Below are 20,424 nucleotides of genomic sequence, written 5' to 3'. Positions count from 1 at the left end.
TGGGCCTATGCGTCACAACTACTGAGCCCATGTGTGGCTACTACCGAAGCCCACGCGCTAGAGTCCATGCTCTGCAACAAGAGAAGCCACCTCAATGAGAAGTCCCCACAAAGCAACTAGAGAGTAGCCCCTGCTCACTGCAACTAAAGAAAGCCCACACACAGCAACAAAGACCCAGCACAGCCAATACATAAATAAATAAAATAATAAATAAATATATAAATAAATAAAATTCTTCAGGGTTTCCCATTGTCTTCAAGGTAAATACAGGATCCTTGGCATGGCTGATAAATCCTGCAACACCTAGCTCCAGCCTTCTTTTAACCTTCTACTACTCTCCCAACATCTCTGTGCTGCAACCAGAAGGGCTTCTTTCTGTCTCAAGCACACACCAAGCTCTCTCCTGTCTCAGGGTCTTTGCACTTGCTGTTCCCGCTACCTAACCCTTTCTCCTCCCCACCCCCCAAACCCCACCCCCCACACCCCAGCACATACACTCAAGGCTAGCTCTTTTTCTGGCCTCTCTGTAGTGGCAGCCCAACCTCTGCCCACCCCATATACTCTATCACATCCCCCTTCTAACTCACTTTCAGCACTTAACTATCTAAAAATATCTGGCTTGGGGATTTCCCTGGTGGTCTAGTGGTTAATAATCTACCTTCCAATGCAGGGTACATGGGTTCAATCCCTGGTCAAGGAACTAAGATTCCACATTCGTTGGTTGGTTGGTTTAGTCGCTAAGTCTTGTCCAACTCTTGCAACCCCATGGACTGTAGCCCGCCAGGCTCCTCTGTCCATGGGATTTTCCAGGCAAGAATACTAGAATGGATTGCCATTTCCTTCTCCAGGGGATCTTCCCAACCCAGGAATCAAACACGGGTCTACTGCATTGCAGGCAGATTCTTTACTGACTGAGCTATGAGGGAAGATTCCACATGCCATGGGGCAACTAAGCAGCTACTGAGCCAGAGCTTGGGAGCCCACGTGCTGCGACAAACTGAAGCCCACAGCCACAATCAATAATGGTCCCACACGGAACAAAGAAGATCTCTGGTATGACAACTAAGACTCAATGTTGTTGTCGTTTTCAATCACTGTGTGTGTCCAGCTCTTTGCAACCCCGTAAACTGGAGCATACAAGCCAGGCTTCCCTGTCCTTCACTGTTTCCTGGCGTTTGCTCAAATTCATGTCTGTTGAGTCGGTAATGCTATCTAACCATCTCATCCTCTGCCATTCTCTTCTCCTTTCACTGCCTAAGATTTGATGCAGTCAAATAAATAAGTAAAAATAAAAATCTGGTTTGTTTATCTGTTGTCTGTCTCTTTCTACTAGAATATAAGCTCCAGGAAAGTAGGACGTTTTCCTTTTTATCCCATCTAATGATGCTTACTGTTTGCTGAATAAACCACCAAGTGAGTAGAAGAAGGAAGAAGGAGGAGATTTGGAAAGAACACTGAATTGCCACACCTAGAAAACCCTGGTCCTTGCTACAGTTCTGCCTCCTGCTTATCTCCGGACAAGTCACTTCACCTCACCTGATCAGTCCTGACTGTAATATCCCTGGCCAATGATGTTGTGTGTGCCATACACCTGTAGTGTTCACAGTCTTACTCATGAAGCCCCATAAGAATTTTGGATAAGCTATGTTACTCTCATACATTTTTAAGTCAACAATAAATTATTTCTCACAAATTAAAATCAGTTGCAAGATAGAACTTTCTGGCATAGTCTTTATTAGAGACATGCTTTAGATATATCTTCCTCCAAACCTTGGAGCTACAGATTTAGCTTGCTCAATTTATGGAAAATGTCTGCCATATAATCCAATTGTCAAAACCAGTCCTCACTGTCAAATCAATCAGCCAAACAGAATAATCTTCTGTCTGTAAGAGAATCCACCTTCATTCTTTTCTTCCTTGTTACCTCTAATTAATTTTTTATTGAGGTATAGTTGACTTGTGATAATATGTTAGTTTCAGGTGTACAACATAGTAATTCAGAATTTTTATAGGTTATACTCCATTTAAAGCTGTTATAAAATATTGGCTATATTCCTTGTGCTATATAATATATCCTTGTAGCTTGTTTATTTTACACATAGTAGCCTGAACCTCTCAGTCTCCTACTCCTATCTTGCCCGATCCCTTTCTCTCTCCCCACTGGTAACTGCTAGTTTTGGTCTTACTGAGAGCCTAGCAATTCTAGCTCCCACCCTCCACTAGGCCTTTTCATGAGCATCTCTCTCTGCTAGAACATCTTCCCTCCCCAATTTGTTCTCCTGGCCAAGTCCTAACACCCCCTCCAAGACTCTGTCCTAACATTTCCTCTGCAAAGCCTTATTAAGCCTCTACTATGCACTTGCCATTGTGCTAAGCAAGGGATACAGTAATGAATAAAGCAGACAGGGAAGAATTAAATGCCCCTTAGGGTACCACTGTCTTCTTTGTATTATCACTGTCTCCTCCACAAGGCTCTGAAAGCCCTGAAGATAGAACTTCTGTTTTATTCATCTTTTTAAAGTTATTTATTTATGTTTGGCTGTGCTGGGTCTTTGTTGCTGTGTGGGCTATTCTCTAGTTGTTGTGTGCAGGCTTCTCATTGCGGTGGCTTCTCTTGTAAATCATGGGATTTAGGGTGAGTGGGCTTCAGTAGTTGCAGCTCCCGGGCTCTAGAGCATAGGCTCAATAATTGTGGTGAATGGACCTAGTTGCTCCACGGCATGTGGGATCTTCCCAGATCAGGGAATCAAACCTGTGTATCCTGCATTGGCAGGATTCTTTACCACTGAGTCGCCAGGGAAGACCTATTTTATTCATCTTTGAATCCCTATTATGGAACCCACAGAACAAATCCGATTGTTTGAATTAACTTACTCACAAAAGATTCCTTGAACATTTCTGTATCAGAAACATACAGGGTGCTCACTATAAGCTGTGAACATATACATAGGACCAACAGAGCACATGAATGAATGAATGAAGTGTGAATGAGTGACTGAATGAATGAATCAGGGGAGGACTATGCTCTTCCCAATTGGATGAAGCAGCCCAGAGCAGGAGATAAACTGATGTATAGCAAGTGAGAAGCCAGTGTCGAGGAAGCTGGGGGAAGGCTGATGGCCTTTTGTTCTTTCTGATACACAGAAACTTGAAGGACAATAAGGATTTGAACAAAATGCAAGAAATCCAGAGTCTGACCTAGATTTGAATTCTGGATCCACTACTTATTATTAGCCATGTGACCTTAGGCAAATCCCTTTGTCTGTTTGTATCTTCATGTTCTCAACTGTAAAATGGGGCTGAGGATAATATAATAGGGTTATGATTAAATGAGATTACCCATTTAAAAAGGTGTAACCTGAGGCCAGGCGGAGTGGGTCATAGGAACTGACAGTTCCCATCACTAAATATACAATTTCAGAAACACAGCGGGAGAGCCTTCCTTTCCTTCCAGCTAGAGGTCCCAGCCCTGATGCTGTTCTAACCTCAAACGGCAGGCGGCGTTTTCCCTATTCAGCCCCTTCACTCCCAGCTCAGGGTTTACAGGTCGGCTCAAGCGCCTTCAAGGCCAAAGGCGTCTGCTACATCTTTACAAGATAAAGAGGGAAGGGCGGCAGTTAGGGCGGGTCATGGCAGGAAGCGGTCAAAGAAGCACAGGTGTTTCTGGAGGCCTTGCTGTGTGCCCAGCATTGGACTCGGTGTTTGATATGTATCATCTCATGTCCATGGAGTCCCGACAACAACAACAACATCTCATGTCCTCTTCATAACAACACTATTTAGAGATAAGGAAACTGACCTTCAGGAAGAGGCGGGGATATCAATCCAAATGCCTCTAAGACTCCAAAATGTTTCCACTCTGTCACGCTGGCCACCTGCTTATAGATGATCACCATACATTTGTGAAATAAATTTCAGTCCTCTTATTCCCAGGCAGAGGGAAACTGTGTGTCCCACCCATAACGTCACCCATGCCCCACCCCATCCCGCCACCCCACCCCCGGCACCCCACCCCCGGGGGAGAATCATGAATAAAGAATAAAAAGTAACATATTAAGGAGTGCACAGAATCCTTCAGACACCCATAGCAGGAAGGAGGAAACAATCTCGGAGACTTGCTGGTAGGAAGCAGCCAGAGACAGCCCGGCCCTGGCTGTGGCCCCCTGGGGCAGAATTCTAGGGAGGACTAGGATCTGGCTCAGTTGGAGGGAGGAGAGCTCTGGGGGCCTGGAGTTGGGGACAGGTTACTGAGGAGAACAGGATGAAGGAAGAGAAAGAAGGCGAGAGATTGACCAAGGCTCAGAGGGGCAATGGCATTACCTGGTCCTCCTACCATCGAGGAGAGGGGTGAGTCAGAGCCCCCTGACTCCTGGCCCAACCTGCTGCCAACTTTTAAAATGAAAGTAGCAGGAGCGGACACTCCTGAAGCCTCCTCCGGAAGGAGGCTGCCAAGGGAGAACTCTTCGGTCGGCCCTGGGCCTCGGGCGCTCCCCCCCCACCCCACTCCACCCGCCCGACGGAGGGACCGGATCGATGGCTCCCAGCGCCCGCAGCTTACCTGGGGAGGCCAAGGTGCGACCCAGGCAGGACAGGCTGCTCCCTGCCTTCCAGCCCAAGGGGCTGCCTCAGGTGTCCTGAAGTTCCCGCCCTGCCAGACACTCCTAGGTCGCTCCTCAAATTAAAATCCTCCGCACAGGTTCCCGCTCGCCCAGCCCCCGGGGGAGGGATCCCGAGGAAATCCCCTCCCAGCCCGGAGAGGGCCTGGGCTGGGCCAGCCAGCTCGGCAACCTCAGCCCTGGGCTGGCCCTGGATGAAAGAGCCCTCTCGCTCCGCCTGTCTGGACTTTAGCCAGGGAGCCTGTGACCGCCCCTTTGCTCTTTCTCCTTGGCCCCGGCCCTGAACTCCAATCCTCTTCCTAGTCCTACCCTCCCGGGTCTCTTGCTCTGCGTTCGCAGCTCTCTGGAGAAAGACCGCAGCCGGAGGACCCCTTTCTTTTCCCCCCTTCTTATTTCCTGATTCCTTCTCAAAAAGATGCTGGAGAGCAAGAGAACTTATTGATGCATCCCACAGGGGTCCGCGCCCCAAGACCCAGAGCAAGACAGAACCAGACAGAAAATGGATGGTGGGGGAAAGGGGGGGTCTAAGGAAAAAACGGTCTTCCCTTCTGTGTTTCTTCTTTACTCACATAGGAATACCATCCAACACTGTGACACCAGATGTGTGGATTTAACCCACCCCAAACAATTCTGCAATAGCAGCTGGGTGTCCTCCAATTTAACTCAGTTCTGACACAATCTACCTGAAGTGAATGTCGGATCCCACAGGTGAAGGGCTCAGACTGCTGCCCACTTCAGAAGCCAATTGCAAGAAGTAGGTCCCCAGGTCACCCACAACTTTCATCCAACTTAGCTACACATCAGAGGTTCCTGTGTTCCCTTCCTGAGATCTATAGGGTGAGGTCTGGATGACTACCAAGCACAGGAGTGTCTGTGCTCGTGGAGTTGGGATGCAACACCCTAACCGTAGGTGGATGTGTTTACCAACATGGAAATTCCCTGAACTCCTAATGTTGGGATTTTATAGAGACCTCCTCACATAGGCATGATCAATTATTAACTCCATGTCCAGCCCCTCTGTCCTGTCAGAGGATAGAAAATTTCAATCTTCTAACACTGCCTGGCTTGGTCTTTCTAGTGACCAACTCCCATTCAGAAGCTCACCCAGAGTGACCTCGTTAAAACAAAAGATGTTCATTGTGCTCTTATCTGGACTGAGAAGTTTTACAAGTGTTTTAAGAGCCTTGTGTCAGGGACAGAGTCAAAAACCAAATATTAGAACAAAAAGATGCTGGCAGCGCTCTTATCACTTGGGAAATTACAAGACTTTTAGGCGCTCTCTCTAAACCAGGAACCTGGGACAGAGACCAGGTAATAGTTCCCCTATTATCTCACACAGGGGAACCAAACAGCTGGAAAAAAGATATTTAGGAGTGGTACAGAAATAGCAACTGAAGCCCTGGGAGTGAGTGAGGTCACTCAGGGAGAGAAACCAGAGAAAGGAGAAAAGGGAATCTAAGACAGGACCCTAGGAAATACCAAGAGACATGCAGAGCATAGGGTAGGAGAAAGAAAGAGGAAAGGGGACTTGCATGGTGGTCCAGTGGCTGACTCCACACTCCCAATGCAGGGAGCCCAGGTTTGATCCCTGGTCGGGGAACTAGATCCCACATACCGCAACTAAGAGTTTGCATGCTGTGACTAAGACCTGGCACAGCCAAATAAATAAAGAGGGAATAAATAAAGAGGAAATGGCCAGAAGTGAGCGCCAAGGGTTTGAGTCACTTTGGGCTCCTGTAACAACATACTATAGGGACCTGGCAGTCCAGTGGTTAAGATTCCACCTTCCAATGAATTGGCTACTTGGTTGGGGAACTGAGGTCCCAAAAGCCGCAGGGTGCAGCCAGAAGTTAAAAACAAATTCCCGTCTGGCTGGCTTAAACAAGCTCATTTTTCAGTTCTGGATGCCGGGAAGTCCAAGATCAAGGTGCTGGCAGATCAGTATCTAGAGAGGGCCTTCTTCCTGGTTTGCAGACAGTCACCTTCTCTCTAGGTCCTCACCTGGTGGAAAGCAGAGAGAAGCAAGCTCTCTGGCATCTCTTTGCAGAAGGGCTCTCATCTCATCATGAGGACTCCACCTTCCTGACCTAATTACCCCCCAGAGGCTCCATGTCCAGTACCATCACATGGGGGCTTGGGGCTTCAACACATGAACTGGCTGGAAAGGGAACACGGCCCCACTATAGGGGTTGAGCAGAAAGGCCAGAAAAACAGATGCAAATTGGAGTGGACAGAGCAAGTAAGCTGAAGTGAGGAGGGGTGGCCCTGGAAGATGCCCCAAAGCACTAAAGATGGATAGCTGAGCCTTTCCTCAGGAGCTTAATGGAGTGGCACCCCACTCCTATTTCCTAACTAAAGTAGGTGGCACGGTCACCTGTTAGAGGGATAAAGGTTGGGTGGAAGATTGAAGGGAATTGTCAAATGTTTGAAAAAACTATTGGGAGGAGAGAAACTCGACCAAAGTAATGTAGAGGCTCACAGAGGAGTATGGAGAGTCTAATCAGAACAACACATATACGTGGAGACTTCCCTGGTGGTCCAGGGGTTAAGAATCTGCCTTCCAATGCAGGCGATGTACATTTGATCTGGGGTCGGGAAACAAAGATACCAAGCCTGGGTGCTGTTAACTACTCAGCACATGCACTCCGGAGCCTGCGCCCTTAAATAAAAAGAACAACACAGATTAACAAGGAAGCAAGGCTGAGGGGCCCTCAGGGCAGCTGCTGTCCTAAGTGACATGATGGTAAGATCAGTGGGAAATGGATGAGACTCTTGGGGAATGCCACCAACACTGTTCAGCTCCCAGATCTGGGGGGAGATTTTCCATAAGAGGGGAACCGTCTACAGAGAAAAGGTCCTGCTTTAAGGGACTATGGGCAGCCATACAAGTGCAAAGAGCCTCTGAGGCCAGCAGTGGCAGTGCTGGGTTGCAGAACTGCACGGGAACAGTGGCTGTGCCAACTCAACTCCAGGATCCAGTTCTCCCCACCAAGTAAAGCGGGACCCAGGCTGTCAGAGACACCACAGTGCAGTCCAGCCTCCAACCAATCTCCCTTGTTCTTGTCTCACCCTCAACAAGCTGCTTCCTGACTATGACTTGGTTTCTCAAGCTGTGTGATTTCACAGAGGGAAGGTGTCTGCCCACACCCAACAAACACTTAAATTAGGGAGCTCTCAGAGAGCAAAGCCTGTATCTAATTGATCTCTGTGTCCCTAGCACCCAGGACAGGGTTCAGCATTCAGTTGGGGTTCAAAAAGGTATTTGAAAAGCAGATCTGGGGAAGACTGATATGCCCTTAAATACATTTTGTAAAATTCTTGTTTAGGATTTGTGTATTGGTTGCTGTTGAACCCCATTCATATGGATCAGTACCTACAAATCATGTCGATTCTGAAACATTGACAAGCTCATGTTTCTAAACCTGCAAAATTCAGAGCCTGGTCCTGCACTGTGGTGAATTCACCAAAATCATACTCATTCCCTTTTTAAAAATGTATTTTATTGAAGTATAGTTGATTTACAGATTGTGTTAATTTCTGCTGTACATCAAAGTGATTATATATATATATATATACTTATATATATATATACTTATATATATATACACACACATTCTTTTCCATATTCTTTTCCATCATGTTTTACCAGAAGATATTGAATATCCCTGTGTTATACAGTGGGGCCTTCTTTATCCATCCTGCATGTAATAATTTGCATCTGCTAATCCCAAACTCTCAATCCCTCCACCCCCATCCCCTCCCCCTTGGCAACCACAAGTCTGCTCTCTATGTCTGCAAGTCTGTTTCTGTTTTGCAAAGAAGTTCATTTGTGTCATGCTTTATATTCCACATATAAGTGATATCATACGGTATTTGTCTTTCTCTTTCTGACTTACTTCACTCAGTATGTTAATCTCTAGCTCCATCCATGTTGCTACAAACACCATTATTTCATTCTTTTTATGGCTGAGTAGTATTCCATTGTATATAAAGATCATGGCCCCTCGAGGTCAGTGAACCAGGCTTCTTCTTTGTAAAGTAACATACCCAGAACCATCCCTCCTCATCCCACCAACATCATGAGATCTAGATCTTTTGCCTGGGAATTCCCAGGCAGCCCAGTGTTTAGGACTGGGCTTTGCTGCTCTGGCAAAGAACGTAGTAGGATGGTAGGACTGATTTGGGTTTGGGTGCTATAGGAAGGCAAGGGCCACGCACCTTTCCAGCTCACCACGCCCAGCTCCTCCTCATTCATCCCTCAAAACTTTGGCTATCGTATATGTAATCTGCACCCAGAATTTGTTGCATTGGTTTTTCAGTGTCCTCAGAAAGAGGACATTTGACTCAGGCTGGGTCAATTTGTTTCCTTTTCCTAAAAATGTCCATAGGGGAAGGGAGACTCCACTTTGTCTCTGCTTATAGCTGTAACTAAAAGTAAGCCTGGGAGCTACAGAGAGTTCCTTATGAAGAGATGCGGAGTTAACAAATCTTTTCTATGGCACTCTGAACTTGCCACACAACTTCTGACACTTCTGGTCACCAAATGTGTGACCACTAAGCAATTCTCTATGACCCCAGCTGGGTGTCCTACAATGAACTCTGTTCTGACATGATTGCCCTGAAGAGAGTGTTACATGGCACAGATGAAGGGCTCAGTCCCATGAGACAGTCCCCACTTCAGATGCCAGTCCCAAATAACAGGTTACCCACAACTTCTAAACAACTTGGTTACAAATTGGACATTCCCGCATTCCTCTACTCAGATTTGATTAACTTGCTACAGTGGGTCACAGAACTCAGAAACACATTTACCAGTCTGTTAAAAAATTATATGATAAAGGATACAGATGAAGAGACAGGTGAAGACATACAGGATGAGGTCTGGGAGGATCCCAAGAGCAAGAGCCTCTGTTTCCATGGAGTTAGGGCACACACCTTCCCAGTATTTGGCTGCATTCACCAGCATGGAAGCTCTCAGAAGCCCATGCTCTTGGCATTTTACAGAGGCTTACTTGTATAGGCGTGATCAATTATTTACTCCCATTTCCAAGCCCTCTACCCTCACTGGAGACGTGGGGGTGGAGGCAGGGCTGAAAATTCCAAGCTTCTAACCATAGCTTGGTCTTTCTGGTGACCAGCTCCCGTCCAGGAGCCCACTCAGAGTTGCCCCATTAGAAAGAAAGATGCTCTTATCTATTAAGAAACTACAAGGGTTTCAGCAGCTGAGCCAGGAACTGGCTGCAGAGACCCACACATAGGTTCTATTTTCTCACACACACCATAACACCTACCGCAATGTAGTTACAATACCTAGGTGTGTGTGTCTCTCTCTCCCTGCTAAAAAGTATGCCCTGGGATTATGAGTTCTTCAAGAACAGTAACCTTCACTGTTTCATCTTTGTATCCACGCAATTATGCCCCAAATCTGACACGAAGTAGGAAACAATGAATGTTTGTTGAACTTTCAAACTGGGCACCAAAAATGAGGTTCCCACCTTTCCCAGGTGAAGACTCCCTCAGCCACCAGCAGGTGTCAGGACATGTCTCTCTGGCTTCTGGCTACCAAGCTCCTTGTCCGATCCATAGCGATTGGTAAAAGTACAGGTGAGTCACTGGAGGTAGGAAGCATGAACACCCGGACAACTCTAAGGCCAGGGTGTCAGGCTCTAACAAAAAGTGGTATAATTCAGGCTGCAACAAGCTACTCCTCGTATTCCTCCGGATTCCCAGTAGCATGTTTCCCGAATGCTGAGCTCTTGCCTAAACAGGTTAGATGAACTGCAAAGAGAAGTCTCCCAATAAGAGATCTTCCCTTATAGGTTTTAGCATTCTATGTCTAAAAGACAAATAAACTGTTAAAAAGATACTCATCTATGAAAAAGTACAGAAAATCTAATACAGTGGAGCTGGTAAAGAATCCACCTGCAATGTGGGAGGCCTGAGTTCAATCCCTGGGTTGGGAAAATCCCCTGGGGAAGGGAACAGCTACCCACTCCAGTATTCTGAGCTGGAAGATTCCATGGATTATGTAGTCCATGGGGTCGCAAAGGGTCAGACATGACTGAGGACTTCCACTTCAAAAAAAAAAAAAAAAAGCAAAAACAAACAAAAGAAACTAGATAAAATGAAAAGAAAATATTTTTAATGCATGACTGACCCAGACTGGAATGTGAGGAGTCTCTAGGAGAAAACAGGAGTAAGCCAGTGTGAGAGTCATATTTGTACCGATGTCATATACAGATTCTTAGTGACTCAGCATCTGTGTTTTCATGGACCATGGAGGTATGGAAAAGTAAAAGTGAAAGTCACTCAGTCTTGTCCGACCCTTTGCGACCCCATGGACTGTGGTGAATTCTCCAGATCAGAATACTAGAGTGGGTTGCCATGCCCTCCTCCATGGGATCTTTGCAACCCAAGGATCGAACCCAGGTCTCCCACATTACAAGTAGATTCTTTACCATCTGAGTCACCAGGGAAACCCAAGAAAACTGGAGTGGGTAGCCTACCCTTCTCCAGGGGATCTTCCCTACCCAGGGATCAAACCGGGAGCTCCTGCATTGAAGGTGGATTCTTTACCAGCTGAGCTACAGGGAAGCCCATCCTGGGCCTAAAGAGAGCAGAAAATAAAGTCAGAGGGCAAGGCTGAGTCACCTCTCCAGCACCCAAGCCACTAATATCCTCAGTGGGCAGCGGGCAAACTAAAAACAAAAACTGGGAGAGTGGGAGTGGGGTTGAAGACATATCCTCACGCGGATCAGAGAAGAGTGAAAAATAAACACAAAACTGCCTCTCCTGAGAATTCTCTATCCCATGCCTCCACTTATATGTGTTTACCTAGGGACATACTCTCCTTATCTGTATGAACCGAACACTCCAAGATGAAAATTTAGAGTGTTTCTGGATTGGCAGGACAGAGAGACAGCTGGGAGAAGCAAACCCAAACTTCCTCTTGAAGAATATGATTAAACTCAGTCCTCAAATATTTCCCACAAAGTTTCAACATGACTCACAATTTTTTTAAAAAGTCTCTGACTACTCGAAGAAACAAATCCCTACAAGCAGAAACAACCAGCTAGAGGATCATACCCATAAAGATCAGAAATATATATTTTTTTAAAATTTTTAAAAAAATTTTTGGCTGCATTGAGTCTCCATTGCTGCACATGGGCTTTCTCTAGTTGCGGTGAGTGGGGTCTACTCTCCGTTGTGGTGCCTGGGCCTCTCATTGCAGTGGTTTCTCTTGTTGCAGAGCATGGACTCTAGACACTTGGGCTTCAATGGTTGCGGCCCCCCAGGATCTGGGGCTTAGGCTCAATACCTGTGATACACAGGATTAGTGGGATGTGGGTGGGGACCTGTGCCATGTGGGATCTTTCCAGACCAGGGATTGAACCTGTGTCCCCAGCACTGCAAGTCAGATTCTTAACTCCTGGACCACCAGGAAAGTACTGAGATACTGCTATTTTGAACTATAAGCTATAATTTAATTATGTTTAATATGTTGCAATAAATTAGAGGGAATTAAAACTACAACCAAGAAAAAGCAAATAGCAATGACTGGAAGTCTAGGCAAGTAACAAGAGAGTCTGAAAATCCTGGGCATTTTCCTTTGTTTAATTTCACTTAGAGAAATTTAGGAACTCTTGACTGCCAGAAAAACCAACAGTAGGGTAACTGGAAGGACTGGTATATGCAGCGTGATCCCTGGCTATATTCACCATATTGAAATTCACCATACTAAAAGCTAGTCAGGGGATGTAGCTCAGTGGTAGAGCGCATGCTTTGCATGTATGAGGCCCCGGGTTCAATCCCCGGCATCTCCATATTTTGGGCTTCCCACGAGGCTCAGTCATAAAGAATCTGCCTGCTAGTGCAGAAGATGCACAAGATACAGGTTTGATCTCTTGGCTCAGGAAGATCCTCTGGAGTAGGAAATAACAACCCATTCCAGTACTCTTGTCTGGAAAATTCCATTGGCAGAGGACCCTGGCAGGCTACAGTCCATGGGGTCACAAGGAGTTGGACGTAGTTGACTGAGTATGCTCGTGCTCACACACATACACACACACACATGCCTGCAAGTTACAGAGATTGGTGAAGGTTTTGATTTAGAACTGCTGACCTTAGTTAAGCTTCTCAAAACTTTTTTTGATAAAATATACGTAACAGACTATTGAACTATGTGGGAGAATGTGAGGGTGGGATATTTCAAAAGAACAGCATGTATACTATCTATGGTGAAACAGATCCCCAGCCCAGGTGGGATGCATGAGACAAGTGCTCGGGCCTGGTGCACTGGGAAGACCCAGAGGAATCGGGTGGAGAGGGAGGTGGGAGGGGGGATCGGGATGGGGAATACGTGTAAATCTATGGCTGATTCATATCAATGTATGACAAAACCCACTGAAATGTTGTGAAGTAATTAGCCTCCAACTAATAAAAAATTAAAAAAAAAAAAAGAAGTTAGGTTTATACAAATAAAAAATATATATATACGTAACATAGTATTTACCATTTTAACCATCTTTAAGTGTACAACCCAGTGGATTCTCATTGCTTTTTAAGTCTTCTCTTTGTTCTTGATGTTTTGTTGTTCAGTCACTAAGTCATGTCCAACTCTGCAACCCCATAGACTGCAGCACACCAGGCTTCCCTGTCCTCCACTATCTCCTGGAGTTTGTTCAAACTCATGTCCATTGAGTCAGTGATGCTATCTAACCATCTCATCCTTTGCCTCCACCTCCTCCTGTTGCCTTCAGTCTTTCCCAGCATCAGAGTCTTTTCTAATGAGTCAGCTCTGTGCATCAGGTGGCCAAAGTATTGGAGCTTTACCTTCAGCATCAGCCCTTTTAATGAATATTCAGGGTTGATTTCTTTAGGATTGACTGATTTGATCTCCTTGCAGTCCAAGGGACTCTCAACACTCTTCTCCAGCACCACAATTCAAAACCATCAATTCTTCGATGCTTAGTCTTCTTTACGGTCCAACTCTCACATCTGTACATGACTATTGGAAAAACCATAGCTTTGACTAGACAGATCTTTGTCGGCAAAGTGATGTCTGCTTTTTAATAGTCTGTTTAGGTTTGTCATAGGTTTCCTTCCAAGGAGCAAGCATCTTTTAATTTCATGGCTGCAATCACCATCCACAGTGATTTTGGAGACTAAGAAAAGAAAATCTGTCACTGCTTCCACTTTTTCCCCTTCTATTTGCCATGAAGTGATGGGACTGGATGCCATGATCTTAGTTTTATGGTGATAGTTTTATAACATGGTGAATATAACCAATACCACTGAATCATATATTTAAAATTGCTTCAAATGGCAAATTTCACATTATGTGTATTTTAGCAGAATAATAAAATATGAAAGAAAAATACCAAAAAGATAAATTTAAAAATCTGGAAATTTAAAAAACTTATTTTCAAATGATTGATGGTCAAGGAAGAAATCATCATGGAAACTAGAAAATAGATCATACCATTGTAAATCAACTACACTTCAATTTAAAAAGTAAATTAAAGGAAATATTTGAAACCAAAATATTACAGGTCAAATTTTTTGACATGCAGCAAAAGTAGTACTTACAGAGAAATAATATATTTAAATAGTGTATTAATGACCTACTGCTATATATTTCCCCAAAACTTAGTGATTCAGTTTTAACAGCAAACAGTTATTATGTCTTACATTTAATCTCAGAAACAGCCTTGTTGAATGGTCCTCAGAATCTCTAATGATGCTGCAGTCATCTGAAGGCTTGACTGGGGCTGGAGGATGCACTTTAAGTGTCTCACTCATCTTGCTGGCAGGTTGGTACACATTGTTAGCAGGAGGCCTCCATTCCTTTCCTTGTGGACCTCTTCACAGGGCTGATTGAGTTCACACAACCTGCTGGCTGATTTACCGCAGAGCAAACATCCCAAGGTACTGAGGTTGAAGCCACAATGCCTTTTATAATCTACTCTCAAAGTCACACATCATCACTACTACCATCATAGAAATCAGCCCTGATTCCCTCAGGGAGGAAACTACTCAAGGGTGTGAATATTAAGTGGTAAGGACCTTCAAAGACCATTAGGAGCTTCAGTTCAGTTCAGTTCAGTCGCTCAGTCGTGTCCGACTCTTTGCAACCCCATGAACCGCAGCACGCCAGGCCTCCCTGTCCATCACCAACTCCCGGAGTCCACCCAAACCTATATCCATTGAGTCGGTGATGCCATCAAACCATCTCATCCTCTGTTGTCCCCTTCTCTTCCTGCCCTCGATCTTTCCCAGCATCAGGGTCTTTTCAAATGAGTCAGCTCTTCACATCAGGTGGCCAAAGTATTGGAGTTTCAGCTTCAACATCAATCCTTCCAATGCTTACTACTATAAATAGTGAAAATATTAAAAACATTTTTTCAAGGCCTCCATCATGGTCCAGTGACTAAGACTCCATGCCCTCATTGCAGGGGACCCAGGTTCCATCTCTGGTCAGAGAACTAGATCCTACATGCTGCAACTAAGAATTCACAAGCTGCAACCAAAGATTCTACATGCTGCAACTACAACCTGCTGTAGCCAAACAAATAAAATAAAAGCATTTTTAAATTAAATTCCAAATATACAAAGAACTGAAACAAATAAGGCAAAAAGTCTAAACTTTTGGAAGAAAATATAACAAAGTGTCTTTAAGAACTTTGGCTAAGAAGAATTTCTTAAAGATGTAAATAAATGCTTACTATTAAGGAGAAGATTGATAAATCTAGCCACTTTAAAATGAATGGCTTTTCATCAAAGAGAATGAAAGGAAAAGCAACCAAACAGACAAATGGGCAAAAGACATTTTTTAAATTTATTTGTTTTTTATTGAAGGATAATTGCTTTATGAATTTTGCTGTTTTCTGTCAAACCTCAACATGAATCAGCAATAGGTATACATATATCCCCTCCCTTTTGGACCTTCCTTCCATTTCCCTCCCCATTCCACCCCTCTAGGTTGACACAGAGCCCCTGTTTGAGTCTCCTGAGCCAGACAGCAAATTCCTGTTGACTGTCTATATTACACATGGTGATGTAAGTTTCCATGTTACTCTTTCCATACATCTAACCCTCTCATCCCCTCTCCCCCTGTCCATAAGTCTATTCTCTATATCTGTTTCTCCACTGTTGCCTTGTAATACATTTTTCAGTACCATTTTTCTAGATTCTGTATATATGCATTAGAAAATGATCTTTCTCTTTCTCTTTCTGACTCACTTCACTCTGTATAATAAGGTCTAGCTTCATCCACCTCATTAGAACTGACTCAAATGTGTTCCTTTTTATGGCTGAGTAATATCACATTGTGTATATGTACCACAACTTCTTTATTCATTCATCTGTCAATGGACATCTAGGTTGCTTCCATGTTCTAGCTATTGTAAATGCAATGAACAATGGGATACATGTGTCTCTTTCAGTTTTGGTTTCCTCAGGGTATATGCGTAGGAGTGGGATTGCTGTGTCAAATGGTGGTTTTATTTCTAGGTTTTAAGGAATCTCCATATGGTCTTCCATAGTGGCTGTATCAATTTACATTCCCACCAACACTACAAGAGGGTTCCCTTTTCTCCACACCCTCTCCAGCATTTATTGTTTGTAGACTTTTTGATGAGGGCCGTTCTGATTGGTGTGAAATGATATCTCATTGTAGTTTTGATTTGCATTTCTCTAATAATGAGCTATGTTGAACATCTTTTCATGTGTTTGTTAGCCATCTGTATGTCTTCTTTGGAGAAATGTCTGTTTAGGTCTTTTCCCCACTTTTTGATTGGGTTGTTTGTTTTTCTGGCATTGAGTTGTATGAGCTGCTTGTATATTTTGGAAATTAATCCTTTGTCGGTTGTTTCATTTGCTATTATTTTCTCCCATTCTGAGGGTTGTCTTTTCACATTGCTTATGGTTTCATTTGTTGTGCAGAAGTTTTTAAGTTTAATCAGGTCCCACTTATTTACTTTTGTTTTTATTTCCATTACTCTAGGAGGTGGGTCATAGAGGATCTCGCTTTGATTTATGTCATCAAGTGTCCTGCCTGTGTTTTCCTCTAAGAGTTTTATAGTTTCTGGTCTTACATTTAGGTCTTTAATCCATTTTTAGTTTATGTTTGTGTATGGTGTTAGGAAGTATTCTAATTTCATTCTTTTACATGTAGCTATCCAGTTTTCCCAGCACCATTTATTGAAGAAGCTGTCTTTGCCCAGCAAAAGACGTTTTACAGGTTCCTCTGTCCATGGAATTCTCCACGCAAGAATACTGGAGTGGGTAGCCATTCTCTTCTCCAAGGAATCTTCCCAACCCAGAGGCTGAACCCAGATCTCCCCATTGCAGGCAAATTCTTTACCATCTGAGCCACCACAGAAGCCCAGGCTGTTCATAATATCTCTATTTTCTTTGCAGAGTTCTATGATTTCATTTTTCTATTGCCATATTTTACAGTTTTATAAAATTTAAAGCTTTCTTTACAAATTGAAGTACTGTTAATTTACCATGTTGTTTCAACTCTACAGCAAAGTGATTTGGTTTTATATGCATTTTTTTTCAGATTATTTTCTTTTTTTTTAATTTTTTTTATTTTTTTTCAGATTATTTTCTATTATAGACTATACAAGAAAAAATTTAAACTTCTATTTGTTCTGTATACTCGAAGCAGACACAGTTATCTCTGAAGGTTCTGAATGACAATATTGATAATAGGGAATTGTACAGTATGGGTCATTTCTCTTTGGCCAGTGTCCCAAGTATATTCCGTGAATTTTAGTCTCATTAGATGATTCCCAAAAAAGGGGTCCCTTGGTTAATTAAGCAAAGGAAGTGTTTCATATTATAATCCTCCCTTGAAGAGTCATAGTGCATGTCAGCATCATGAGGCTCTAAGAAGTCCTGTATCAAAAGAGAAGTCTGTTCAGCTTTGCTTCACCTAGCACTTCCCAAGCTTGTCAGACCTCTTTCCTGTGACATTTCTCATAATATCTGCTAAATAGTTCATCCCCTAAAACTAGCAATGCCTTCTTGGAGTAGTTTTGTGGACTAAATAGGATATTTTTTCCCCAAATTTACTTACAAAAATAAATGTACTGTTGTTTAATACATCTTTAGGGATAAATCTGGAGACAGCAATTTTGTTATACTGTTACAGACCACATTACGGCTAGGCTCCCCTGATTACCATTACTCTTCTTTTTTAAAACAACACAAATTTATTATCTCACAGTTTCCATGAGTAAGGAGTTTGGGTACAAGTTAGCTGAGTCATCTGTTCAGTATCTCACAGTGTTGAAGTGGGATACAATCAAGGTGTCCAAAAGGAATACAATCTCATCTGAAGTTCACTGCGTGTTGGCAGAGTTCAGTTCCTTATAGTTGCCGGCCTGAGGTCCTTGCTTTCCTGAGGGTTTCTGTCATTATTCTTGAAAATGGAGATTATATTAATTATCTATTGCTATATAACACATTACCCCAAAATTTAATGGGGTAAAACAACAATAAACTATTACATCTTGCAGTTTCTGTGGGTCAGGAATGCAGGAGCAATTTGGCAGGGAAGTTCAGAATCTTTCATGAGATTGCATTTGAGATGTCAGCTAAAGTTGTAGTCATCTGGAAGCTTGACTGGGGTTATGGGATCTGCTTCCAAGTGGCAAAGTTGGTGTCAGCTGTTGGTAAGAGGTCCCAGTTCCTTTCCATGTGAGTATCTCCCAGAGTTACTTAGAATCTTCATAAAATAGTGACTTGTTCCTCAAAAGCAAGTTACCCAAGAGACTAAAAAGCAGAAGACCTACTTTATGACCTCCGCTCAGTAGGTTCATACTATCACTTTGGGAGAACTCTAAAGATCTCACAAGTCAGTCTTTATTAAACGTGGAGCGGAAGAACACAAGAGAATGAATATCACAAGGCCACGAAAGTTACTGAGAGTAAATCTTAAATATTCCCACCTCCCATACATACACAAAAAGTAATTATGTAGTTTAAGAGATGTTAACTAAATCATTAACAAAATTATTAACAAAATTACTGTGACAATCATTTTGCAATATACGGTGGTGGTTTAGTTGTTAAGCCGTGTCCAACTCTTGTAACCCCATGGACTGTAGCCTGCCAGGCTCCTCTGCCTGTGGGATTATCTAGGCAAGAGTACTAGAGTGGGTTGCCATTTCCTTCTCCAGGGGATCTTCACAACCCAGGAATCAAACCCAGGTTTCCTGCATTGCAGGCAGATTCTTTACCAACAGAGCTATGAGGGAAGACCTTGCAATATATAGGCATACCAAATTATCAAGTTATGTCCCTTAAGCTTGCACAGTATTACATGTCAATCAGATCTCAATAAAACTGGGAAATTTTTTTTCTGAAAAAATATTCCCTTGTATAGAATTACTATATTTTATCCATATATCAGTTGATGGACAGACACTTGGGCTTCTTAATACCTTTTGGTTGTAACATTTTTTAAATAACAAATAAATAAGTATCAAAAGGAGAGGATTATTGGGTACCATCTTGGAGCCTAGCTACCAAAGTTGTTGGACTATATTGTTGGAAAACAAATATTTCCCTCTCACCTCAGTCTATGACATAATAATCTGGAAAATAATATGTACATACAATTGAATGGGACTAAAGAATAAAGAATATTGAGAGTTAATGAAGGTGTCTTGAATTTTCTTGGCAAGTTACTATTGTTCAAGGATTCCTTGAAGTTCTGTCTTGATTACACCTTAAACGATGGCTCTGTCCTCATTTTCTGTCAGATTATCTATAAGCAGAAATGGATTCCATCTATTCTACATTTCATGTTCTTTAAGTTTGTGGTTGAAGAATCAAAAACTAAAACAAAACAAAAAAGACTTTTACTAGACTGATAGGATGCAAGTTACATGCAAAATGGAATATAGTGGAAGATACTTAGAAATTCAAAGTCTATCAACATCTCAGTGAGGGCGTGCATGCTAAGTCACTTCAGTCATGTCCAACTCTTTGCAACCATATGGACTATAGCCAGCCAGGCTCCTGTCCACAGGATTCTCCAGGCGAGAATACTAGAGTGGGTTGCCATGTACTTCTCCAGGGGATCTACCTAACCCAAGGATTGAACCCATATCTCTTACCTCTCTTGCATTGGCAGGTGGGTTCTTTACCACTAATGCCACCTGGGAAGCTCTATTAACCTCTCAGTGTCCTCAAGCAAATTAAGGCTAATAATCCTTTCTTATAGGAGACTCTGTGCTTGTGTGTTTAAGGGGGAAAAAAATCAAGTATAAATCAAGGTCAATTAAAAAGATCTTTATAAATTTTTTCTGGAAGAGGCTTTATAGTATTTTCTCATTTAGATCATTTGCTTAAATATTTTGAAGTAAGTAAAGAACTAAGGTCCATTTGGTTGCAGAACATTTAGATTGTTCTGACTAATGCAATCTTCCTCACTTTTTTTTAATATGGAGCACTTCATGAATTTTTGTGTCATCATTGAGCACAAAAATCATTGAGTATCATTGAGGCCATGCTAATCTTCTCTGTATTGTTCCCATTTTAGTATATATACTGCCAAAGTGAGCAACACCTACCTGTTTACCTGAATTCCACAGATTTCATGTCAGCTAAGTGAACTTGAAATTTAGTCTGTCTTGGAGAAGCACTTTCTGTGGCAGGGCTATGTCACTTCATATTAAGCCTGCACATCCCCATTGAGTTCAACAAGCGGACTAAGAAGTGTTATTTCTGTTCCGCCCTGTTTGCCTAGGCCACAGCATCATGTTTGTTTCCAAAGGTGTTCAGATTCTGTAAA

At 43.1% G+C, this 20,424-nt stretch overlaps 1 protein-coding gene and 2 non-coding genes across 6 annotated transcripts in view; 1 reads left to right on the top strand and 2 right to left on the bottom strand.

Annotated features, from left to right (window-relative positions):
• The window catches only part of RHBDL2 (rhomboid like 2), a 54,177-nt gene extending 49,388 nt beyond the window's left edge, over nt 1-4,789 (bottom strand). Inside the window, exons 1-2 of one of the 4 annotated variants that reach the window (XM_043875600.1) lie at nt 4,559-4,789; nt 3,800-3,878 (exon numbers count right to left, since the gene is read on the bottom strand). The gene's annotated coding sequence lies outside the window, so the exon portion shown is untranslated. The remainder of the gene's footprint in view (nt 1-3,799; nt 3,879-4,558) is intronic. The other 3 variants (XM_043875601.1, XM_043875602.1, XM_043875599.1) reach the window with 3 other exon arrangements.
• Nucleotides 4,790-12,367: 7,578 nt separating this feature from the next.
• TRNAA-UGC lies at nt 12,368-12,439 on the top strand. Its single transcript has one exon. It is a non-coding gene; the product is annotated as a tRNA-Ala (tRNA).
• Nucleotides 12,440-20,086: 7,647 nt separating this feature from the next.
• LOC122678515 lies at nt 20,087-20,196 on the bottom strand. The gene has a single exon (XR_006336178.1). It is a non-coding gene; the product is annotated as a U6 spliceosomal RNA (small nuclear RNA).
• Between the last annotated feature and the right edge of the window lie 228 nt (nt 20,197-20,424).

Source organism: Cervus elaphus, chromosome 20 (assembly GCF_910594005.1).
Source record: "Cervus elaphus chromosome 20, mCerEla1.1, whole genome shotgun sequence".
NCBI lineage: Eukaryota > Metazoa > Chordata > Mammalia > Artiodactyla > Cervidae > Cervus > Cervus elaphus.
This window is presented reverse-complemented; position numbering and strand designations above follow the sequence as displayed.